Genomic DNA, 8,708 nt, shown 5'->3' with positions numbered 1-8,708 from the left:
AAAAAAAAATTAATTCAAATGATAGACATGATCAAAACAAACATTTGCCGATTTTAGATTCGAGAAATATCAAAACAAAATACGGACAAAATAAAACTCAAAAACTACTAACCGGATTGAAACGAAATATGTACGGACTGTCTCGACAAACCTCGACCAAAGCTCGACCAAACGATGACGAACACGAACCTAAGAAACAAATGCAGCCGCGCCGAAGCAGCAACAGCAGTTGACGCGGCAGAAGCGCTGCTCGAGCAGCAACAGCCGGCGGGGAAGGGTCAGCCATGAAGTCAGCAGCGACGAGCTGCTGTGTCGACGAAACACGAAGAAGAAAGCAGTGTTTGGACTGTTGTTCATTGGACGAAGAAAATGAAGTGACGACACAGGCACAACTGCGTGAACAGTAGCAACAATGGCTGGACGCGAGGAGGAAGGCAGCAGCGACGAGGCAGCGATGGCGACGAGGGAGCTTCGAAGACGATGAAGTGAAGCTTGTTGGGTCTGTTTGGAGAAGGTTGACGATGAGAAGGCAGTGGTCGTTCATGGCGGCGTCAAACATGTAGCTTGACGAAGAAGGTCGCCATGGAAGCTCGAGCTCGAGCTCGACGACGAAGAAGAAACAGTCGCTTGGTCGCAGCAGGAAGCCGACGCATGAGCAGCTCTAAGTCTACCAACTAGTGCATCAAGTGAACCCCAAGCTTGACGTAAAGGACAAGGACAAGATGCTGGTGGATTTGGGTATGAGGAAGGGAAGCCATGGGAGGTGGGGCTTGGAGGTTGGAGAAGATGAAGATAGGAGGGGGGGCGGATGGCTTAGCTCTTTTTTAGGGTTTTCTTTTGTTTTGTTTTGTAAAAATGTAAGATAATAGGGGTATTGGGTCTTTAGGTATGGATTGGGTTGACCCAGTTCGGAATGGACTGGGTCGTTTGGGAAGATTGGGCCATTTTTTGGGCCTGTGGCTTGAAATCGAAGAAGAGGCCCAATTCCGATTTTCTTTATATTTTCGCTCTCTTTTCTTCTTTTATTTCTTTAAAACTAAATTATAAAAAATACTTAAATTATTATTAAGAACTAAATTAAGTTATAAAAGCGCAAATTAACTTCCAATAACAATTAACGCATAATTAAGTAATAATTAAGCATAAAATTGTATATTTGGACATTAAATGCTAAAAATGCAAATGATGCCTATTTTTGTAATTTTTATTTTTTTGTAAAACAAACTTAATTACTAACAATTGTAGAATTAAATCCTACATGCAAAATGCGACATATTTTTGTATTTTCAATAATTTAACAAATAAACATGCACAGACAAACATACAAATAGTTACACAAAATATCACAAAAATTGCACACCAAATAAAAATTATTTTATTTTTTGAATTTTTTGGGAGTAATTCTCATATAGGGCAAAAATCACGTGCTTACAGCTGCCCCTCTTTGCCCGAAGACACGAAGGGTTTTCGTGAAAAGATAAAGTGAGCGATTTTTGCCCATCCGAGTACTCCGTGTGAAGCATTTTTTGAAAAAGATTTGACCGAACCTTTGCTTCAAAGGTTTCCTACATATCCTGGGCTAAACAGGAATCAGGTCAATGTAGTTCGGGAAGTTTTGGTAGCTGGGACTACCGTGGGACTGCAATGTTACTGTTGTTGCATGCTATTACTACTGCTTACCGATCTCCTTGTTACACCGTGCTTAAAAGAAAACAAGAAGCTAGGCTAGACTGCAATTTGTTTTTGTTGCCTTGCTTTCTTGTCTGCATGCATTTCTTCTGGTGCTTTTCTTCTTTTGACACATGTACTTGAGCTTGTACTGTGACCTCTTGTTGCAACCTTCTATTTCCCGGTGCCGAGGAATTTTATTGTTTCCTGCTGGGGATTCCTATTGTAACCCTCTGTTTTATTGTCCTCTGACTTGATCTTGAAATGTATGCCTCTGTTGTATGGGCGGGCTCCCAACTTCAATACTTGAAAATTAAAGACTGAAATGTATGCCTCTGTTATCTGGGCGGGCTCCCAACTTCAACACTTGAAATGTAAAGACTGAAATGTATGCCTCTGTTATCTGGGCGGGCTCCCAACTTCAATGCTCGAAATATAAAGACTGAAATGTATGCCTCTGTTAACTGGGCGGGCTCCCAACTTCAATGCTTGAAATGTAAAGATTGAAATGTATGCCTCTGTTATCTGGGCGGGCTCCCAACTTCAAATAAACAACTTTTGAAATAAACGTCATTCCTCTCTTCAGGCGGGCTCCTGACTTCAACAACAACTTCTAAAATAAAATGCCTTTCCTCTCTTCAGGCGGGCTCCTGATTTCAACAACAACTTTGAAAATAATCGTCATTCCTCTCTTCAGGCGGGCTCCTGACTTCAACAACAACTTCTAAAATAAAATGTCTTTCCTCTCTTCAGGCGGGCTCCTGATTTCAACAACAACTTTGAAAATAATCACCATTCCTCTCTTCAGGCGGGCTCCTGACTTCAACCAATAAATCGCCATTCTATTCTTCAGGGGGGCTCCTGACTTCAACAACTTTTCAAAAAATGCCATTCCTTTCTTTGGATGGCGAGATTTCAACAACCCTTTTTTAAAAACGCCTTTCCTTTCTTCAGGCGGGCTCCTGACTTCAACCAATAAATCGCCATTCTGTTCTTCAGGGGGGCTCCTGACTTCAACCAATAAATCGCCATTCTATTCTTCAGGGGGGCTCCTGACTTCAACAACTTTTCAAAAAATGCCATTCCTTTCTTTGGATGGCGAGATTTCAACAACCCTTTTTTAAAAACGCCTTTCCTTTCTTCAGGCGGGCTCCTGATTTCAACCAATAAATCGCCATTCTGTTCTTCAGGGGGGCTCCTGACTTCAACCAATAAATCGCCATTCTATTCTTCAGGGGGCTCCTGACTTCAACAACTTTTCAAAAAATGCCATTCCTTTCTTTGGATGGCGAGATTTCAACAACCCTCTTTTAAAAACGCCTTTCCTTTCTTCAGGCGGGCTCCTGACTTCAACCAATAAATCGCCATTCTGTTCTTCAGGGGGCTCCTGACTTCAACCAATAAATCGCCATTCTATTCTTCAGGGGGGCTCCTGACTTCAACTAATAAATCGCCATTCTATTCTTCAGGGGGCTCCTGACTTCAACAACTTTTCAAAAAATGTCATTCCTTTCTTTGGATGGCGAGATTTCAACAACTTTTTTTTTCAAATTCAAACTTCTTCTTTTTTTTTTCAAATTATCCTAGGAGAAAATTCATCAGACTAGATTTTGATCCTAGGAGAAGATTCATCCGACTAAGATTTTATTATACTATCTTGGGAGAAATATTTCATCGGACCAAGATTTTGACTCTAGGAGATAAATCGTCAAACTAGGTCCATTTTGTTGTGATCTTAGGAGAAAGATTCATCGGACTAAGATTTGATATCTTAGGAGAAAATTTCATCGGACTAAGATTTGGTATCTTAGGAGAAAATTTCATCGGACTAAGATTGTGACTCTAGGAGATAAATCGTCAAACTAGGTCCATTTTGTTGTGATCTTAGGAGAAAGATTCATCGGACTAAGATTTGATATCTTAGGAGAAAATTTCATCGAACTAAGATTTCTATCTTAGGAGAAAGATTCATCGGACTAAGATTTGATATCTTAGGAGAAAAATTCATCGGACTAAGATTTGATATCTTATCTTGGGAGAAAAATTTCATCGGACCAAGATTTCTATCTTAGGAGAAAGATTCATCGGACTAAGATTTGATATCTTTTCTTGGGAGAAAAATTTCATTGGACCAAGATTTCTATCGGGAAAAAGATTCATCAGATTAGGACTTTTATCCTAGGAGGAAAATATAAAGATCAATGATTTGAGAAACTTACCTTCGTAATTTCTTCTTTTCTTTTCTCCTTCCTTCGCGCTGCTTTGTTCTTGCTTGCTGGGGATAATACCACTGTGGGACTCTCCTTTCTCCCCCTCCTTCAAATTCAAAATTTTTTGTTTTTTTTTTGTTTTTTTTTTCTTTTTTTTTATTATTTATTTTCTCTCAACACCGATGGGGATAAAAGTGTTATCTTCTTGGGATAACGTTGTTGAGGATAACGCTGCTGGGGAATTTATCCCTTCAAATCGATGTTTCATTCTTCTGGTAGCTGCTGGGGATGATAATGGCTCTTTGCTTTTCTGAGCACAAATGTCATCCCTTTGTTCTGTCTGCTGGAGAACAACTTCCTCCATTGAAACTTATTATATTGGGGCAACACTGGTTCAAAGACCACTTCCCTTGAGACTGGTGTTATCTTTATTCTTCCTCGAATGGGTACCTGATTTCCAGAAAATTTTCCAAATGAAAGGAAAATTTTCTGCCCCAGTTTGACAGTCTCCTTTATGGCATGCATTTCTGTCACTAATGCCATTTCCTTTACCTGTTTCAATTTAAACAAAATTTGTTAGTTTAAAACATGGTGGTTGGTTGTGATACTCCTACTGGGGACGGTTTTTCCCTTTTTCCTTCCTTGCTCTGCATCCCACAACTTGTTGGGGATGATATTATTTGCTGGGGGTAATCTATTTCTGCTGGGGATATCCCTCTTCTTTCGTGGCATGGCTCAGAAACTTACATTTTCCCGACCTTTTAGTCTCGCATGAATTTCCCAAATCATGCTTATTGCTCTCCTTGTTTGTCCACGGGCCTTGGCCTTGAGGTTTTAATAACCTTTGATTTTGGCAAGGATATCCCTCTTGACACTCGTTGATCCTTTTGTCAATCTCCTTTTGCTGGAGATATCTTTCTTGACACTGGCCTCGCGCTTGTTCCTTGCTGACTATACCATTTGTATGTACTAGTCAGATCTTATCTTGGAAAGCTGATGGCCTATTTTGAAGTCATTTCCCACTAGTTCTGACCAAACAGACTCTACTGGGGAAATTTCTATGAAAGGAAAAGATAAAAAGGAAACAGAATAAAAGACAACGGAAAAAGATGACTCTTTAACAAAAGAAACTATAAATAAAAACCTATCAAACGCAAATACCGACTCTAATGGTCATGACATGCACCTGTGGCCTATCCTCTGCCGTCAATCGTCTTTCAAGACCTTCAATTGGCAATTCTCCATCTGATTCCCAATCTTATTCGACTTGTAGTGCCCGAAGGGTTTTCACTATCAAGCCTCTCTCATTTTGGTTTTTCTCTCAGCTTTCATCGCCTTATGGTGTCCGTGAAGATTTTCACCGATAAGACTCTCTCATTTATATCACTTTCCAGCTGGGGATTTGGAGTGTTGCCGGTATGACTCTCTCTGCTGGAGATTAGAGTCCTTTCTGTTGTGGAACAGAGTGTTATGTTCACCGGTAAGACTCTCATTTGTCTGACTTGGCATCTTTTGCAGACTGGTCAGAAGGTCTTTCTTTGGACCGTAATGCGGGTTTTGGATAGGCTAGAAAGAAAGGGTATTAAAAGGCTCAAAAACAAAATAAATTTGGGGTTTTAAAATTACAACCTTCGGAACCAATTTTGCTTACAACGAGCACAACTCTTGCCCCAGTTTCTTGCTTGGGGATTATTTACTTATTTTTTATTATTTTTATTACACCATGATTGAGCCGTGAGGCGCCTACGTATCCTCTTTGAGGAATCAGGTCGAACGTAGTTCCCAATTCCTCTTTTTCTTCTGACTTTCTTTTCTTTTTTTTTGTTATCATTTTTCTTTTTCTTTTTTTCGTTTTTTTTTGATTTTTTTTCTTTACCTTCCAGGCTCGTATTTCTTAGTCGTTGCTATTCCGAACGAGGGGTATGAAAGAAAATAAATAAGGCTCAAAAAGGGGTAACGAAGGATAAAGTGTTTAGGTAGCAGAACAAAATGCCTTCGTCATTCCAGTCTTTAAAACATGCCAAGTGCAAACAACACAATTGAACATAGATTTATAGTCTCTTCCGATGGTGTTGGACTTGACAATTATGTTAAACACTTGTTTTTTCAATTGTCATTTCTAAAGCACTGTTGGGTGACACTCTCATTCTCATGAACGACCCTCATGCTAATTTGGCGAATCTTGCATCTAACGGTTTTCTTTAAGTTTTACTTGCCCCAGTTCCACATGACTCGGGCTTCAAATAATCTCAAACTGTTCTTATTTCCCTTAAATGCTTTGATCACCTTCCCAGGGTTTTATGATTAACTTTTAAGATTAGGCCCAATATGTGCGCAAGTCATGTCACGAGAATCGGCGCTGAACAAAAATGATAAAAGGACTAAACAAAAAGATGACTGGAAACAATAAAAGACCGGCTTTTGTATTAGACTACCGGCGAAATGGTTTGAATAATAAAACAAACAAAACAACCAGAATAAAATCCTAACACAGCCTCGACAAAACTTAAACAAACTGATATGACAAAAATGGAAAGATAGAAAGGTTTGACACAAGACAATATTCGGATTACAACCCTAAGAATAATCCGGACAACAGAAATGACAACAAAATAAGCCACCACAAGCTTCTCTCTTGCTAACCAAGGAACGGAGCGTCCTCCCACTTTATCAAAACTGGCATCTCAGCCACTGAGCCTCGCATCAGTATTGCCCAGACCATTGCTAGCTTCAATATCATCAACCTCCGTCAACAAGTCCCCAATAGGATGTGAGTGCTTCTGCTATCAAGTCTGATCCCCACAAAGTGTGTTCTTGTATTTTCGGCTTACCACAAACCAACCACCTTCTTTCTTTGCGATTCAAAACAAAACAGGTTAGAATGGACTCAGTCGGTCCCCATTATTAACAACATCTTCTTCTTTTTTCATTTTTCTTTTTTTTTCGATTTTTTTTTCATTCATTTTTTTCATCATTCTTTTTCTTTTTTTTTTCATTCATTTTTTCATCATTTTTTTTCGTGGTCGAATCTTATGCGATTGCCTACGTATCATGACCCCGCATGAATCAGACCTTGCGTAGTTCGGACCAAATAAAATGTAACAACAATGAGACATTTTTTTTTGGAATTATCAGTTTTCATAATAAAACAAACTGGGTTTCAAAGGTTTAAAGATGACCTACAAACCTAAAAATCAAACAACCCGCATACTCTAATCAAAATATTTACAAACTCAAAAACAAACGGCCAGTTCCTTTTCCCGTTTGACAAATGCAACCAAACGGCTATTTTTGCAAATGTGGCCCCTTCCAAATCTCACATGAGTTTTGAGGTCGGGGAGGATTATTTTATGACACTTTACAAACTTGTCTGTTCTTTTACAAAAATAACTTTTCGACAACTGAAAGATACTCTAAAGCTATTTTGGCAAGAACAGTTTAAGATGCGGCCGAAGCTGGCTCGGTTTATTTTTGACTAAAAATCCCAACGGTATTCATTTGACCGCTGACTCTTTTTTTTTTTTTTGAATTACAATAAAACCCTAGTGTTACAAACACGACCCTTCAGCGCCTCGGGGACGAAGATTTTTAAGGCTGTGTGGGTCAACTGGACTAAAATCCTAAACATGACCCAAAAGGTGGCTGTTTATGTAAAGTCAGCCTTCCGGCGTCCTTTTTGGGAACATTCGGCTATGTCTTGACAAAACAGCGTCACCCGACTTCTTTATGACAAAATTAAAATTTGACATATTTTTTTTGGCTATTTTTTAGCAAAAAGGGGGGTTGGACCCGATGAGGGTTGCCTACGTATCTCACATCCGGTGAGAATCAAACCCGCGTAGTTCGGGCCAATAAACCGAACTATTTTAAAACAGGATTTTTTTTCTTTTTCAGCAACAAATAACAAAACCACTTTCAAAGCACGACTCTTTTCATTTTCATTTTGGCATTTTTAGAAACAAATAAAAAAAATCTAAAAAGTAAGACTCTTTTTCATTGTCATTTTCAGGGGAAGACAAACTTTTTCCTTTTTTTTTTTGAAAAATAAGACAGAACAACGATTTATTTTTATTTTTATTTTTCCTTTGCTTTTTAGTAAAACAAACTAATAAAACATTTTTTTAAAATTTCGGCAGAGTTTTGACAGTATTTGTGCATTGGTTTTTTACAAAAATAAACAATCAATTCCCTAACCGCTACTTCCTTTTTTTTATCTATTTTTTAATTTCAAAATATTATTCCTGATATTCAAAAGTCAGTCAACACACAAATCCGGATCAAATAAATGCGCAAGTAGCAGCAAGTAAAATGCATCAGGACGGTCATTTTCATTTTTTTTTTGGTACACCTGTCCTAGACAGACCCAACCCCTGTGTTGAGCCTCCAAAGTCAAATGCAAGTGATGCAAACAATCGCTCCTACTAGGGATCCGGCATGAAGCTGAGTTATTCTAAGTGAAAAAACCTGAGGCATATTGTTCTAGCCCTGACTCACCCAAGTGGACAGCTTGAGCCGAAGTGGGGGCAACGTACCGGGAGCACGAAAGTCTGCCCGGCCTAGTTACTTGTCCCAACTTCGTCTTATTTGGTATGACTTCTAACAGAAAGGTAGGCCACGCGCACGTGTACACCATAAGTTCAGAAGACTCAGAAAGAAGAAGGGTTTCGTAGCAGTTGTATATACACAATTCAGATAATATTAAAGCGGTAAAAACATCATTTAGCACATTAGGCATATATCATGTAAAAATCAGATAATAAATAAAGCCAACTATAACAATTATTTTAAGCTCGAATTCTTGAACCCTGAACCAGTGGTTCTGGATTACCA

Source organism: Nicotiana sylvestris, chromosome 6 (genome assembly GCF_000393655.2).
Source record: "Nicotiana sylvestris chromosome 6, ASM39365v2, whole genome shotgun sequence".
Classification (NCBI taxonomy): domain Eukaryota; kingdom Viridiplantae; phylum Streptophyta; class Magnoliopsida; order Solanales; family Solanaceae; genus Nicotiana; species Nicotiana sylvestris.
This window is presented reverse-complemented; position numbering follows the sequence as displayed.